Here is a 16,949-nt window from a genome sequence, read left to right on the forward strand (position 1 = left end):
GACCATGTGTTTAACTATTATAAATCATTATAGGGGGGAGGGATAAAACAAAAAAATCGTACTAAAGGGGGATAGGACTGCGGTGTCAATCATGACCCTGGGAAAATGACTTGGGGCCCCAACCCCATATATATTAATTCACTCACGGTAGCCGGATGGAACTCCTTCGGAGGCCGGCGGCCCTGTGAAAAAATATACTAATAGGAGGGGCCCCTAACGGAAAGCCTTAACTGCGGAATCGCTCGGCATTTCTGCCCTTCTTTCCAGAAAAATTGAAATCTCCCCTTGGAAACTACAATAACAACCGAACGATCAAAGCAACGGGCCGACTTTGAGGCCGGGGCGAAAAATTTTCTCACGCAATCCTTCCGCAGATTGAAGCAAGGCTATTTAGATTTCTGTTTTTACCTTTTTGAACCCTCAGATGAATAAGTATCACATTTTTATGTAGAGGAGTAAGTAAAGCAAATGTCTTGATTATTTGTTTTGAGTGCACATGAAATGTATCGTAGCAGATTCAAACTTTTTTTATTTGTTTGACCTCCTCTCGCTGATCCGCACGTTTGTAAAAGAAAATCATGCATAATTATTTGTTTCGAAAGCACCGTAATAATTTCTACTTAATTGTCTTGTCTACCTGAAATTGCTCGTTATTATTTTTTATACATTTTAAATTTTATTGTACGTGGTGGCCTATTGTACAATTTTATTGTAATGTAGGTCATTCTTCAGATAAAAAAATTCTTTTATCACTCTTCCACTGAAGATGATTTTTTATTAATTCTATTGGCAATAAAATCTTTGTGACTTTTGAAATTAATATCCACGTCTTTAATATTTTTTGTATCTTTCTCCATTTTCATTTGTTTTTGTATTTGTATCATCTATCACCTTTCTATGTATCTATCTATATCTTCTCATCTGACACAAACTTTCTACTTACGCACACTATCATCCACTCAATCTCCCTCTCACTCTCTTTCTCTCTCACTCTCTCTCCGTTCTATCGATCTTTTCAGCTGCTTTTCCAATTCCTCCATTCCACGTTAAGTGGTAATATTGTCCACGTTAGTCTTTACATTGCGGGATAAAATAAAGTATAATCCATCAAATCATCATCTTTCCTGTTAACTCTCTCTCTCTATCTCTCTCTCTCTCTCTCTCTCTCTCACTCTCTCTCTCTCTTTCTTTCTCTCTCTCATCTTTCCTCTCTTTTTAGCTCACTACCTTTACCATTTCTCCATTCCACGTTAAATGGCAATAATGTCTTAACATTGCGAGTAACATAAAGCATATTATTATGATCATCATCTCTCTTCCTCCACCTCTTTCTCACCTAATCTCTCGTTCTATCAATCTATCTCTCTAACTCTCTACCCATCTACCTATCTCTATCTATCTACATATTTCTATATCTCTCTAGCCATCTACCTCTATCTTCCTTTTTCTCTCTCTCTCTCTCTCTCTCTCTCTCTCTCTCTCTTTCTCTCTCTCTCTCTCTCTCTCTCTCTCGCTATCATTCTATCTCCTTATACATCTATCTACTTCTATCTATCAATTTATCTCTGTCTCTCTTTTTTCTCTCTTTCTCTCTTTCTCTCTTTCTCTCTTTCTCTCTCTCTCTCATTTCCTCTTTCTACCTATCTACCTCTCTTGTTTTACGTTTCTTCTACGTACATATGTATATTATTTTCTTTATTTATCTACATCAATCTATCTCTTTGTGTTTTGTGCGTCTGCTTATATTTTTTAGCGAAAAACATTTTTTCGATTTAAATAAAATAAGTATGGCATAAAATTAAGCAGCGCTGACAGTTTTTTTAATAGAAAAAAATGAACTATTTGTACATCGAGCATTCTACATGAAGAACTACAATATTTATGTTGTATTACTTTATTTTAATATAATTATCATAGCGTGTACAAAAAAATTAAGTCATTGAGATTCATTCCTTTTTGTTTTTTGCCTGTTTGCATGTCAACAAGTCGTCCAGTAATTTATGTCATACACATTACCCCTCATAACATAGAATTAACTCTGCATTCAAAAGGCCTAATAATAACATTTCTAAATCTCTTTTATCTTTATACTGGCTTCAAAAAAACCCACCTTTTTTGGTAAAATAATTATCTAAATCTATAAATAATTATCAATATATAACCATTTTCTTATGGGAAAAATACGTTGCAGTAACAACAAAGTCAGTCCTACGGGAATGAATTAACGAGAAAGTTTTATTTATAGCTATAAAATTCAGTCTACATTGGCCACTCTTACATCCAACAACTTGGAAAGAGTCTATAAAATAACATGTATATATAAATAAAGAAAAAGCCAAAATGTATTTGCTGTATAATGTAATAATAATTTGTTTATTACTTGTTTAAACGATCAATTAATTACTTATCTCAATACTTTCTAGAGAAAATATAAAAAATACATTCCAGAATATAGTTAATTTTTTCAATTTAGTAAATATGTTTTTTTAAATATTATTTAGAAAAAGCTGTATTCAGAATCAAATTCAAAATCAGCAATAATAACTTTCGATTCCAAAGTCGATTTTCAGTACTACCGAGTACTACCTTCAAGGATAGATTATTTATTTGTAACATTTTAGAATATTAATAGTTAAATTATTATTTGGAGTAAAAACGAAAAACCGTTGACGGTTTAAACTTTTTCTTCTACTGTAAATTCAAAATTATCTCAATTTTAAATTGGGAAAATAAACATACCAAAAGACTTATTTGTGATACTTCATAAGTCCGCTAGTATTTCCTATTATTTTAGAGCGGCAGGTCCGCTTTGATCTTTCTTGCAAAATTCGATCTCCTCCAGTTTGTTTGTCGCAACTGCGCTCTTCACTGAGTCACAATCTATCCAGATAAGTTTATCTTAAACCCAGAGTTTTTAATCTCCTCGATGCGGATTAGAAAGGGTTGTTTGCCTGGACATGTCCCTCGAAAGGCTTTCAGGCTAACTTAGATTTAAACGGAATAACCCAGTAAATGATAAGCTGAAGATATCGCCGTGTTTTTCCAGGTAAAAAATTTCTTCTGTAAAACAATATATTGTATGTACTGTTGTATTCGATAAGAAAGAATTACCTACTCAAAAAACTGTTTTGTATACGTTTTGTAGTAATACATCTATCAGGAAATTGAAAATCAAAATACAGTCACAATTAATTATTCTTTTATTAAGGTCTTGGTTGAGATGAAAAAGTTAGTGTCAGGAGCGGGATTGGAACCCACGACCCCACGCTGGGGCTCTAAACACATGAGCTATCGTGACTTCAATACACTCGGACTCCACCTCTCCATCTCAACATAAACCCTTTGGAATTTTCTCTCTTTTTGCCATTTTTCAAATGTCGAGTAATCAGGATTAAATTCTCAGCGAAAAAAGAAGAGAGATTACTTCTTTACTTATTATATTAGATCAATTATGACCGCTAAACATATATCGATTAAACTTATTATAGTGCTCATTTTGGATAATTAATTATAGTTAGCTAGTAATAAAGAAACCACCGTAAAATGACGAATGGCGATTTTTCCTGCTAGGATAAATTTGACTTGAATTTTTATTACGATACACAGTAATGACACATCTATACAGAAAACCAACACTTTGAGCCCTGAAGATGATCTCAATAATGATCAAAACTTTGGCACGATAAAGAAAATGTTTTTCTAAACCTACGTCACACCAGTCGGCATCTCACGATCTCCATATAATCATTTATGTAATCTCTTTTAGAGACAATTCCGAATAAATAACTATTAGATATAAAAACTAGTGTAATTCAGTGAAACAGAAAACACGAGTATTGCAACATTTGCGGATTACACTGCAGCTCTGTCATTACACTGCATGGGCAACAAAACTGCAAAATATTAGCAACCGGAATGACAGATGAATAACAGATTTGGAAAAAAATAAAATCGAAATCTGTTTACTTTAGTTACTTTGTCCATTTTTATTTACACAAAAATAAGTTGTTTAAATTTTGCACGTGTCTGAACAGTTACTTTATGGAAATTTTCAGCCATATGGAGCCTCGAGACGCCCACTCTGGCCCAGGTTTGCATCTGTGTGGGACGCGGATATGCGTTAGACAGTTTAATCCGATATTTAATATTAACTGCTCAAAAATGAATATGGATATTTGTAATTTATTCTTATTCTATTAATTTTAATTTGATTACCCGATATTCTTGTTAGTTTGATAAAACAAAATAGAAAATACAAACCAAAAACAAACAAAATAATATTAATCCTCATTTTTAATAATGGATTTACTTAATAATAGTAAACATGATGATTACTCATTTTGTAAACAAATACCTTTCTCGTCGTTTCTCCATTTTAATCCAGTTGCATTCTGTTTGACCATAGAAAGAACAAGAAGTTCGGAATATCATTGTGAGAATGAGTCATTGACGTCACCAGCAGTGGATATTGAAGAGGCAGTTGGCGTTTCAAAAAGCGTGGTCTCTCGGGCTTTAGCCTGTTTCGTAGAGACTGGAAGGGCCAATTGGAGGCCTGGAAGTGGATTTTAGCGCATTACGACGCTAAGGAAGGATAGAAATATTGTCGTTGCTCAAAGACAGAATCCTTTCCGTAGTGCCAGATCCTAAATGAATTGCAAGATGTTTTGGCCTTTTTATCAACACGAAGTTGGTCACATCGTATGCCCCTTTGAGACGTCCTGCAGCACCAGTCTCAGGAGAATATGGTGCATCGAGCGCCTAGAAGTGAAACCAATTGGAATGCTGTTATGTTTACTGATGAGTCGCGTTTCTGTCTCTACGGTGATTGCAGGCGCCGAAAAGTCCACCGAGAACACGGGATTTTTACAATGGGGCGGTTTAATGATCTGGGCTGGGATTTACACTGGAGGGCGAACTGGACTCCATATTGTTGAAGGCAACCTCACTTTTGTCCAAGAAATAATCGAGGACTACATCCCTCAAACCAGTGATCGGTAGGAATTTTTGATTTCTGGATGACAATAGACCTCATAGAGGCAGAGTTGTTCATCAATGTTTAGAAAACCTGGAAATTTTCACTTCCCTTATTGTCTTCAGGCCTCAATCCCATTATGCACATGTGGGATCCGTTGCAGACAAAGCTTTTTGATTAACAACAACAGCCAGTTGACCTGCAACACCAAACTGATAGTAATACAACTGATAAGTGTTATTATCAAATCTGTAAGACAGCATGTATTTTATTTGTTTTTTTCCAGACCCTCTCGTTTTCAGCTCGCTTCAAATTGCTCATACACTGTTCCAGTTATGAAGGTTAATAATATCTTAATACAATATAATCAATAGTAAGAATAATTCGTCACACAAATACTTACTCTTGGGCTAAATCCGACATATCTGGCATATTGAGGAAGGTGTCTCAATTAATCCATTCACTGGTTCCCTATAGAGAGTGTGTAGAAATGCCGTGGAAGTAACAATTTAAATACTACAAAATTGGCAATATCCCTATTTTTGAGCAGTTTATTAACCGGATGCGTTTGATTTAAGAATTTTCACCAGAATAGTTTTTAATTTTAAAACACTGAATACGATTTGATTTTTAACATGATGAAAATTGATTCTAATACCGGTAAAAAAAAGCATTTTTCAATTATTTTGATCTGATAATTTAAAATGACTCCAGACGAACAGCCAAAAATCGTTTGATTCTTCTTTACTTTTTTTATACACAAATCACAAGAGATATTTAATAATAAAGTAATTGTCCATGTGCTAAATACACAGCGGTCTCGTTAACAACAAGGCGGCCAGGATTATTTTCAAATTCCCTTTAATTACCCGTCATTAATTCGATGGTTTTTAACAAGTAGCTACCGGCGTCTGCTATTAGAAGGCGCGTCCCCTGTCAATCCAACTGTTATGAGTTTATGACATATTCAGAAAATCTTGAAATCTGAACTGAAATATGGTAAACCTCGCAGGTTTTATATGTTAAAATAAAATAGCTATAATTGTTAACTTAAAAAAATGCTGCATTAATGTAACTTTAAAACAATAGCAAGGAGGATTTGTACTCTCACAGCAAAATTCAAAGCCATGAGGGGTATTCACTATCTTCTGTTAACCCTGTTAGGTCCTGTTAGTTCGAGAAAAATGACGACGTAGATTTGCAAGAATCGGCAAGTTAACATTGTTCGATCTAACAGGCCAGGGCCACGAATTTAGTGCATTGCTATCCGTTAGGGCATAGGTAACCAACATGGCAGCCATGAATTTAACAGCTGGTTTTCATTTATACATATTTTTATTCTTAAATAAGCATTATTAAGATAAAATCAGAACAACACATTTCTTTTGTTAATTTTTGACCTGTCCTTATGCTCTCATTCATAATAGATACTCCTATATCCCATAAAGTTGTAGGCTGTTAGACCTTAGGATACAAATTAGGCATGTCATTTGTTAGTACTTTTCGATTGCATAGATAACATTTTAAATAAAAAAGCTGTTTAATTTTTATTTTGTATTAACTTCTGGCTTCTTACAATTTAACACAAACGAAATCCAAAACAAACAATAAGCCTTCAAGGACTATTATCGCTTTATCTTCGGTTCTACCAATCGCCACGCGCAGCATTGCGGAAAAATTAACGTTTAACATGCTACAAAAAGAAGGGGGCATTCAATATCTTCTTGGACATTTCTCTATACGAGTTAACTCTTACAATCATCGGGAATACCCCTATAGTCTTCTTTAATCTTCTCCTAATAAAAACAAAACAAGTAAAATACCAGAGAGGATATATTTATGTAGAACAATACGTATAACAAAAGGTAGAATTAATTTTTTAGTAAATAATTACTAATTTAATTAGTTATCTGTGAAAATGTATATTATAGTTTAATTACTAAAGAATAAAAAGGAAAACAGTAATTAAAAATACTGGGCGTCATGAGTATAAAAGAGTGGTGTTTTTTCTCTTTTTTGTTCTTCCTTTAAAAGTAAAAGTAAACAAGTGACATCTTTGGAGCAAAGGCGGACGCAATTAAAAAAGTATATAAAAAAAGGAGATAATCTTACAAGGTGAAACGGTCAGAGGAGGGGTGGCAGCGTCTAGACTGTATTGAGGCTATTGAGATTTAAATCGCGAGCTACTCTCCATTGTGCTTACAGTAAACAACCAGGTCCACTTAGCAAAACCATTCTGCCCTTCTCAGTCAGCCAATTCAATAGCCCGACTCACTAGGTGGTAAACACGTACACAGAAATAAGCTTTTCCCCCTCCGTTCAACGTCAATTTGCCACGAATGTTAATATATAAGGGAAAAAATATTGTTGTAAAGAAATATTATCATTTGCTAATTTGTCCTTTCGATAACCTGGATATTATTGGCAATAACAATTTGATCGTTATTCAGAATACAGTCTAATGCGCAAAATTCTGAGAAGGCGTCTTTTTTTGATACTCGGCGAATTGAGTCAGTATGACACGAATTTAGAATCGGTTTACTAAGAATCAGAGTTCAAATTGAACCAGTAAAGGCTTCGCCAAAAGCTACAATCCTGAGAGTTGGCCCCGAATCGATTGCCTTTGTGTTCTCGTACCTGGTCGTACCTTGTAGAGAAAGTGATATGGAACATCGTTAAATCAATCATTCTGCCTACGATTCTCCTCGACGTGAGCAATTGGAACATATGTATTATACTAAAAACAATAGTTACAACCTAACATACTACCAAGGCATAATATCAATTATATGCTTATTTGTAATGAATATAAAATCAATTTGCGACATTACTATATTGAAAAAACAGACAATTGACAAAAATATCTGTTGTTTTACGAATATACACGGTACAATAGTAGTGGATTCACGATCTTTGTGTTAACCCTGTTAACTCTGTTAGGTCCTGTTAGTTGGAGAAAAATGACGACGTAGATTTGCAAGAATCGGCTAGTTAACATTGCTCTATCTAACAGGCCTGGGCCAATGTTAGACGATAGGTCGGAAATTTAGTCACATTGCTATCCGTTAGGGCGTAGGTAACCGACATGGCAGCCATGAATTTAACAGCTGGTTTTCGTTTACACGTATTTTTATTCTTAAATAAGCATTAATTAATCAGATCAATATATTTCTTTTGTTAATTTCTGACCTGTCCTTATGCTCTTATTCATAATTGATACATCCCCTATCCTATAAAGTTGTAGGCTGTTAGACGTTAGGATATAAGTTAGGTATGTCGGAATTGATGCGTGTCATTTGTTAGTACTTTTTGAGAGCATAGTTAGTTTTATTTTTGGTCCTACCAATCGCCAAACACAGCATTGCGGAAAAATTAACGTTTAACATGCTAAGAAAAGAAGGGGGTTCACGATCTTACTAGACATTTTTCTATTCGAGTTAACACCTTATAAACATCGCGAATACGCCTAGTGCAATAAACTATTTTCCGTAGCGTTCCTGATAGAATTTCCTTATGATTTTTGTCAGTTTTAATCTATAACATAAAAGTGAAATAGGTTCGTCAACGATATATCACAGATGAAGTAGGTATCGCCAAAGAAAGAGCGAAGAAGTCTTTATTGTACCTTTATTTGCGATACATTTAATTTTATTTGTATCATGGAAATACATTTATACATCTTATAACTTTGTGCTTGATTATATAATATCACTGGTACTAGGAGAAGCAGTGATCCCGGAGGACATAAGACTTAAATATTATAGTAGAGAGGGCTTGGGAAGGATTAAGGTAAGACGAAAATTTGTAGGGAAACTTCACGAAGCGGGAATACAATCTTGAACGAAAGAAGTGAAAGGTCATTGTGGATGGTGAGGTTAGAGGCTTAACAGGTAGTTTGGAGAATATCTCTGAGGACATTTGATTGGAATACTTGAATGGGATGGATAGTGGATACCCTACGCGTTATCCCGTGGTTATATTAATAGTCATGCTTGATTTGGGCCTTTGCATTATTTTAGTTATCCAAGTCTCGTAGCGTAAGTCACTCTGCTAACATAATTCGAAATTGTGAGGTTTCTTCTTGTTATCTTTGGGGGATGAACCTGAAATTCGATCGTAACGACATTCCTCATTTTTGCCAGCCTGTACTCGGTGGGATGGTTTGTCAAAGACATTTCGGCATTTCGCCACCCCCAGTGACCCAGTCCTCCTGTATCTTCTCTACATGGTAAGATTTCTGCAATTCATATGACTCAGCTCAGCCTTTATTTACATACCCTTAAAAGGATTTGACCAAGAAGGAAAGCTATTTGTGGATTTTCTTAGAGACATAATGACTCTACTTGATGTCGCATATTCGCAAACCTGCCAAGAAATTGTACAACAGATGATGATCTGGCGAAATTGTATTAAACAGCTAGACGCCCACAAATAACAGTCCAAATGGTAACATGAAACTACCAATTGCTCGGAACACATTTCATTAATTTTCCATGGGGGTAAAATACTTAAAGCTCATTCTGCAGTGTGCTTACTGATGGTTTTGGATACATGGGTGTGACTGATGCACCTTACTTTGAAAGTTTGTTGGTTGATTCATGTCCTGGGATCTAGTCATACTTTCGTCGTTAACGGTAATTTTGGTTTTTGGTTTAATTTTGGTGGTGGTCGTGCACTCTCAACACAACACGTAAGAATGGCACACTTACTCAGAAAACAAACATTTTGAGCTCTGAAGATGATCTCAATAAAGATCGAAACGTTGGTACGATAAAGAAAATGTTTTTCTGAAACCTACATCACACCAGACCGCATCTCACGATTTCTGAATAATTATCGACTACCGGTCATTAATCAACACACATACTACATGAGATTGATTTGTTTTGTTTCAAATATTCACCAACTATATGCGATAACTGTAATGATTATTATTTTGTTTTTAGGTTGAACGTTACAAACGACTCACGGTATGTACATAGAATATTTATATAACATCATAGTGTAAAACCCTTGATTGAAAAAATATTAGTTTACAATCACAAATTTGTTAGTCACGAAGAAAAAAGCTACAGGACACACTTATACCAATTATCGAAGGACTTGAATTTCTGGGAAATCATTTGGCCATTTTTTTTATTGGGTTCATTTTTTCCGAGCTTTCTTCCCATGAAAACCTTGTTAAACTTAGCACACACGCCCACAAGAAACGTCACATCATGACTACATTGCATTCTGTAAATAAAAAAATTAAATTAATTTCTTTAGTAGAAAGCAGATCAAGTAAAACCTATTAAATAGTTTTACGTTTTTTTGGATAAGGAAAACCGTATACAATTTTTCTTACCCTAACTTTTTATAATACTTTAAAAAATTCAAATATTTAAAAATTCACTCTTTTTCAAAATAAAAAAAGGATCAGAAAATAATTAAACAATGTTTCAACTGTGTGTTTTGGGCATCGTACCTTTACCAAATAATTTATTATTATCCTCAGAAAAGAATCTTAAGGCAAGAAAATGAATAAACAAAAAAACAGTAAAGACTTTTTTCATGGCGAAACGAAGATCAGCTTCAATTACGGTAATCATCGGATACCTCTCAAATCCGCCTAAATTCGCATCTTTTTTTTACGAAAACAATTAGACCCCTGTTTCATTTTTTTTTACCACTGACTTGTTTCTCACCTTCCTTTGTCGGCGGGCCGGTGCGTGCATTAATGGACCGCTGATGAGGCCCACCAAATTGAAAGTTGGGCTGGGACAGTGGCCAACACGCCAACCTCCGCCCTATCATTTGGTGCGAGGGGCACCGAAACTTTTGCGTGTCGAGCCACATTTAATTCAATCAGCCTGTCTAGACATGCAAGATGCAATTCGGCAAAACGGTCCTCGATCTTAACGGCCCAAACTCACGCCTCTTCCTAGTTAGTGTCTGGGAAAACCTTAACAAGGTGTTTTATTAATGTCCGGGATTCATTCGGAAGCTGATGATAGAACAACGAAATAAGTAATAAATAATGAAAAACAAAAGGCACTAGCACTAATATCAAGTATCGTAATTTTTGTAGAACTTATCTTTAACAGACAATATCCACAATAATGCCACAGTAAAGTCATATTAAAGTATGTAATTATTATTTAATTATAGGCATAACTTTAATTATAGATAAACCTGTACTTTCATCGTTACCGACCATTTTGGTCTGCCATATTCTGTATTTTCTTTGGATAGAATCAACAATAGAAGAAATGCCGAAACGCATCTGTCCCAGCGAGGAAAGGCCGACCAAAATGATTGGTAACGACGAAATTTCTTAGGACAGTAAGCCAATACGAAAACCAAGAAATTGGATGTCGTATTGAATAGATTTTTCATGGAGAGCGAAAGACAGAAGAAGAGAAAGGACATAAGGGATAAAGAGAGATGAGGAGAGTGCACACGACGCGCGCGCATGTGAGAGAGAGAGAGAGAGCGAGTGAGGGAGGAAAGAGAAATGAGAGCAAAATGCGGGGAGAGAGAGAGAGAGAGAAAAGAGGGAATGAGGACAGATGAAGAGAAAGGGCAGAAGAGATAAAGAGGGATAGAGAGAGAGCAAGAAGAAAGAGGAAATGAGAGCAAAATACAGAGAGAGACAGAAAAGAGAGAATGAGGACAGATGAAGAGAAAAAGCAGAAGAGATAAAGAGGGATAGAGAGAGAGAGAGCGAGTGAGAGAAAATAGAAAAAAGAGAATGAGAGCAAAATGTAGTGAAGTAGAATTCAATAAATAATGTACAAATAATAATATTGTATTATTTTGATGGCTGAGTTATAGAGCTAGAAAATTAGACAACTCTGTGTGTGTGTGTGTGTGTGTGTGTGTGTGTGTGTGTGTGTGTGTGTGTGTGTGTGTGTGTGTGTGTGCGTGCGTGCGTGTGCGTGTGCGTGTGCGTGTGTGTGTGTGTATAAGATAGAGAGATAGAGAAAGAGAAAAGAGAGTGAGAGGGGCTGAGAGAGAGGGTGTGAGAGACCGATTCAGCATGATGTTACGAGAGGAAAAGGAAGAGGAATGGGAAAGAAATGAGGCACCTGAAGATCTATGAGTATTTGAATAATCCGTCTAAATATCTTGGTATCTAAAGTGTGATCTGAAATTATGTATAATATGCAGAAGTATGTAATGATATGTATAAAAAAGGTTATTATATCGTTTCGTTTTTCGAAATAAAACCTAAAATTGTCAAAGTACGAAGTATACTACATAACGCGCGAAAAAAACGCATACAATTTTTTTTCTCATTCAAATTTTGTAAATTGAGCATATAAGTACGTAAGGTACTCTACGGTCGTATTTATCGTTTTTCTCTGACAAAATTCAACTTATAAAAATATCTTTTCATCTGTCTCTTTGGAAATTACTTTTTAAAACGCTCATATTTTCGTTAATAACAGTTCAATTGTGAACATGCATACAATTTTATGCAATTGGCAATATCCCAATGGAAAAGGAATTTTGCCCAAGGACAAGTCAGGTGTATTCAACCTTTTTAATCCGTACCCGATCTTGCCCGGATTAAAAATTCAATAGTGGGACGGACGGATCGTATAATCCGGCCTAGGAATGTTTGGACAAAAGGAAGCCCCATAAAAATCGCACAATTGCTTTTTCTCACAGATAATGTTACTTTCTAACGAAATATTTACACCAGTTCCATAGCACAGGGGCGGTGTAGTGAAAATATTTCATAAAATTCTGTCAACAACAAAAGTGCTGGTTTTACATGCAGTAATAATGATTTTTTAGAGACTGTGAGATGCGGTCTGGTGTGATGTAGGTCACCGTAGGAGACCGCATCTCACGATCTAAATAATCATTAATTAACGGTCACTAAATACTACACATACAGTGATCATTTTCTAAGAATACTCTATTTAACAAAACTTCTTCCACTTATAAAACTTTACACCATATTAAAATGAAATGAATAATGTAAAAAAAAAAAATAAATAAAATAAATGCAAATGTTGAACTCGCGTAATCTTTGCGATCAGGAATGTACATGGCAATAAACGACCTTCTTCCGGGGCTACTGGGGGCAGGGAAAAAATACCACAGGGGTAAAATTTTGAAAATCATACTTGCACGGTCATATTAGGTTTTAAAACGATCAGTATAATTATGCCACAAGATTTTTAAAAAAATCACTTGATATGATTTGGATACAGTTCGTAAAGGGATATTGGGAAATAGTAAATATTGATTATTGATCGAGTCAAAATGGACAAAATGGACCTCTCAAGTTTCAGGGCAAGAAAATGCAGAAAAAACAGTTTTGAAGTCAGCCCAATCGGACCTGATAAAATGGTAAAAAATAAAATAGCCCCTGTAGCTATCTCCGGCAGTGGTACTGATGAGACCAACGTTTGAAACCGTACCATCAAATTATTAGAGTGGGTTTTATAATATACTTTTCCACATAATTTTACTATGTATGGTGAAAAAGGTGCACCTAATTAAGCTGTACAACCAAATTATTCTTTTATTGTACTGAGAGTTGTACCTTGCTTACTTCCTTACAAGTACTTATTATGTTTATTTTTATTTATTACAAAATGAATAAAACTAACTTAGGATGGTGTGATAAAAACGTGTAAACATTTCTACTGTAGTAATATTGTCAGTATGCAATATTGATTATTTATAACAAATTTCTCTTTTTTGTTTCAATATTTGTCAACAATTTTTCGAAAAAAAATTAACCAATGATAAAATATTGTTTAAATTTTTTTTCGATGTAAGGTCTGGGTTAAGACAAAAAAGTCAGTCAGAGCGGGATTCGAACCCACGACCTTCGGCTAAATACGCGGCTGCTCTACCACTTGAACTATCGTGACTTCGACCCACTCGTACTGCAACACTCCATCTCAACCTACAACCGTTCGAATTTTCCCTTTTTTTGACATTTTCAAATTTTTTTAAATCGGGATTGGATTCTCAGCGACTTATGAAGTGGCCACGGGGAGCTGTTTAGTGAAGTGATACTTCTTTTACTTTTTAAATATTAACCCATTTACGTTTTAGTGGTCGATTAACCAAGTTACTTCTTTCAATTAATTATTCTTTCTATGTAAGGCCTTGGTTGAGATAAAAAGTCAGTGTCACGAGCGGGATTCGAACCCACGACCTTCGGCTAAATACGCGGCTGCTCTACCACTTGAGCTATCGTGACTTCGATTCTCTCGGACAATGGCAAAAAGCCGAAGGTCGTGGGTTCGAATCTCGCTTGTGACACTGACTTTTTTATCTCAACCAAACCTTAATTAATTGAAAAGAGTTGTTTAAAAACTTTACATGTTTTCAATTCAATTAATGTATAATGAATTTTATTACTAAAACTAATCAAATACATTTTCCCTGACGATAGGATCACCAGTAGTGGGAGGTATGTTATTTTTATGATTTTCTGTAGAAATAAAATCATTTATTTGTTAGGCAAAACATTGTTTTCTTCGATGTTTTAAATAGACTCTCCTACTGCTGAAGGAAAACTGGTTAGTTTTGTGTTTTTTTATAAGTTCGGTCATCTCAATTTAATTGTAGGGCAAGTACGGTGTAACTCTTTCAATGCAACAAAGGCAAATTACAAAGGGTAGGTTTGAAAAGTAGCACTTGCTCGCCCCAACGCCGTTCTGTTCCTTTTAACCTTTCAATATCGCTCACCTAGAAAATTAGTTTAAAAAACTACAAAGGGCCCTGGTTTTTTAATCCATTAACATTCGCGTATATTTATCCGTCAGAATGGTTTGTCATTTGCCAACTGGAAACTAAGCGGAATTATTACGTTTTTGTCGTTTTCCCGTTCAAGAAGATAATTTTTGTACAAGTCACTTAGAATGTGGACAATGGTCCGGAGTTGACTGACAGATGCTCTCTAGTCTGTGATTATCTTCGGCCTTGTACCCCCTCACCTATTTCTATATAATAATATTATTACGGTCCGCTTGACGCGCTCTGTTTCCGTTTCCTTTCGCGACTACTGTCAACTCTCCTTTTAAAATGAAACAATTAACAATGCGAGCGTGAATCTCGGTTCGACCGTCATGCGAATGCCTGTTGAAGCCTGAAGCCAACTGTGGTTAACAGTGACCATTATGAAAACAAACACTTAAATAAAATATTAATCAAAACTCGCAGCGGATTAGTCATTATACCACTCTTGACATCAATCAAATACAACAACAAACACTTATAAAAGACAAAGAACAATGTAAACAGGTAGGCAACCGATACAGCAGTGAAGGATACTTTTACCTGTACAAATGAAAATGAAGTTTTCAATTTTTTTATTTTTTTATTTTTTTTAATTTTTAACGTGAATGTGTCCGACGTCAAACGATATCATTCAAGTACAATACTAGCACCAGTTCGTTAAGTTAAATTATTCAACAAAGACTTTGCGAACAATTCAAAATGGAAAGTGATTGATAAAACGATCGAACAAATTTGTCGGAGTCGCACAAACACGAATATTATCACTCATTTCGGCCGTAAATGCTTTAAATGAATTAACATACTAAAAAATTTATTTAAAAAAATGAAAATAGCCACACAAAAAAATTTCGAAGACAGTCTGCAAGGAACAAAACAGGCCAAACAAATTACGTCGGACCTACGTGTTTGACAGAAAACAGAATGATCAAAGGGTCTACAATCATTCCGATTAATTTCATTTAATATTAGACACAATATTTTTTATATTGTCGCTAATTAATCACTAAATCAAAATTACTGAATAATTCAACTCTGTTATAATGTTAGGTTCGATCTTTTTAATCAGTCCCACTTATGTACCTGAAGTGATAACTACTTTTAAAACAAAGGTCAATAATGTCGATAAATCGTTTTTAAATATTCGTCGTTTACATCAAGCTTTTAGCTAGATAGATTTAAATGTTCGTGGACATTTCCATCGATAAAGGAACGTGCATGGTGATAATTTTTTGTATTTGTTGGCTTTAAGTCAATAATTTTAATAACTAATTAATTAATTTTAACCGTTCGTGTTCATTTGTATCAATAAAAAGACAACATTATGATAATTTGGTCTATTTGTAGGCTTTATGTCAATAACGTTAATAAATAATTAAACAATCTTAAATGTTCGTTTATATTTGCATCGATAAAAGGATGTAAATATTGATATATCGTGGTATTTGCGCGCTTTAAGTCAATAATGTCAATACATAATTGATCAATTTGAAATGTTCGTGCACAATATCATCGATAAAAGGATGTACATTTTGTGGTATTTGCGCGCTTTAAGTCAATAACGTCAATAAATAATTGACCAGTTTTAAGTATTGGTATACATTATCATCGATAAAAAGACATACGATTTTTGGTATTTATGGGCTTTAGGTCAATACTGTTAATAAATAATTAATCAATTTTAAATGTTTTGTATAGATTTTCATCGTTAAAAGGACGTACATTGTGTAATTTTGTGATATTTGATATATGTTTATCTTTGCGGTTGTACGCAGTAATAAAATTATGGTTTATCTAATAAAATTATTGAACTGAAGCACTTTGTTTTTCTATGAAGCCCAATAAAAATGTTCAAAGTTCAAATTAAATATTATTCATATAAATATTTTATTACTGGCCAACTTTGTCTTAAAGTTTAGTCTATAGCGTAGTTGTAAAGTAAATGAATGCATTATAATTCTTTTTCATAATTATATAATTTTTATGGTATATAAAGTAACTACATTGATTCATTATTTTGTAATTAAAATCATTTTTTAACATTGTACGGGGAACTTTACAGCACCTGCATTGATAATAATCTTTAGTATAATTTTTAATAAACCCTTTACGTGTAGGATTGATCTCATTTCTCTCTTATTAATGAACAATTAAATTAAAAATAATAATGTATATGCAATATATTCCAGGATTTTACTTTTTCTGTATTTGTATGAATTTCTAATAG

At 34.3% G+C, this 16,949-nt stretch overlaps 1 long non-coding RNA gene across 1 annotated transcript in view; it reads left to right on the plus strand.

The window, feature by feature from the left end:
- The first annotated feature begins 2,958 nt into the window (after positions 1–2,958).
- LOC112126680 overlaps positions 2,959–16,949 on the plus strand; it is a 102,882-nt gene continuing 88,891 nt past the window's right edge. The window contains exons 1-2 of the long non-coding RNA XR_002910137.1: positions 2,959–3,046; positions 9,919–9,942. This is a non-coding gene — a long non-coding RNA (uncharacterized LOC112126680). The remainder of the gene's footprint in view (positions 3,047–9,918; positions 9,943–16,949) is intronic.

The sequence above is a fragment of the Cimex lectularius genome, unplaced genomic scaffold (genome assembly GCF_000648675.2).
Source record: "Cimex lectularius strain Harlan isolate CLEC.00 unplaced genomic scaffold, Clec_2.1 scaffold54, whole genome shotgun sequence".
Lineage (NCBI taxonomy): Eukaryota > Metazoa > Arthropoda > Insecta > Hemiptera > Cimicidae > Cimex > Cimex lectularius.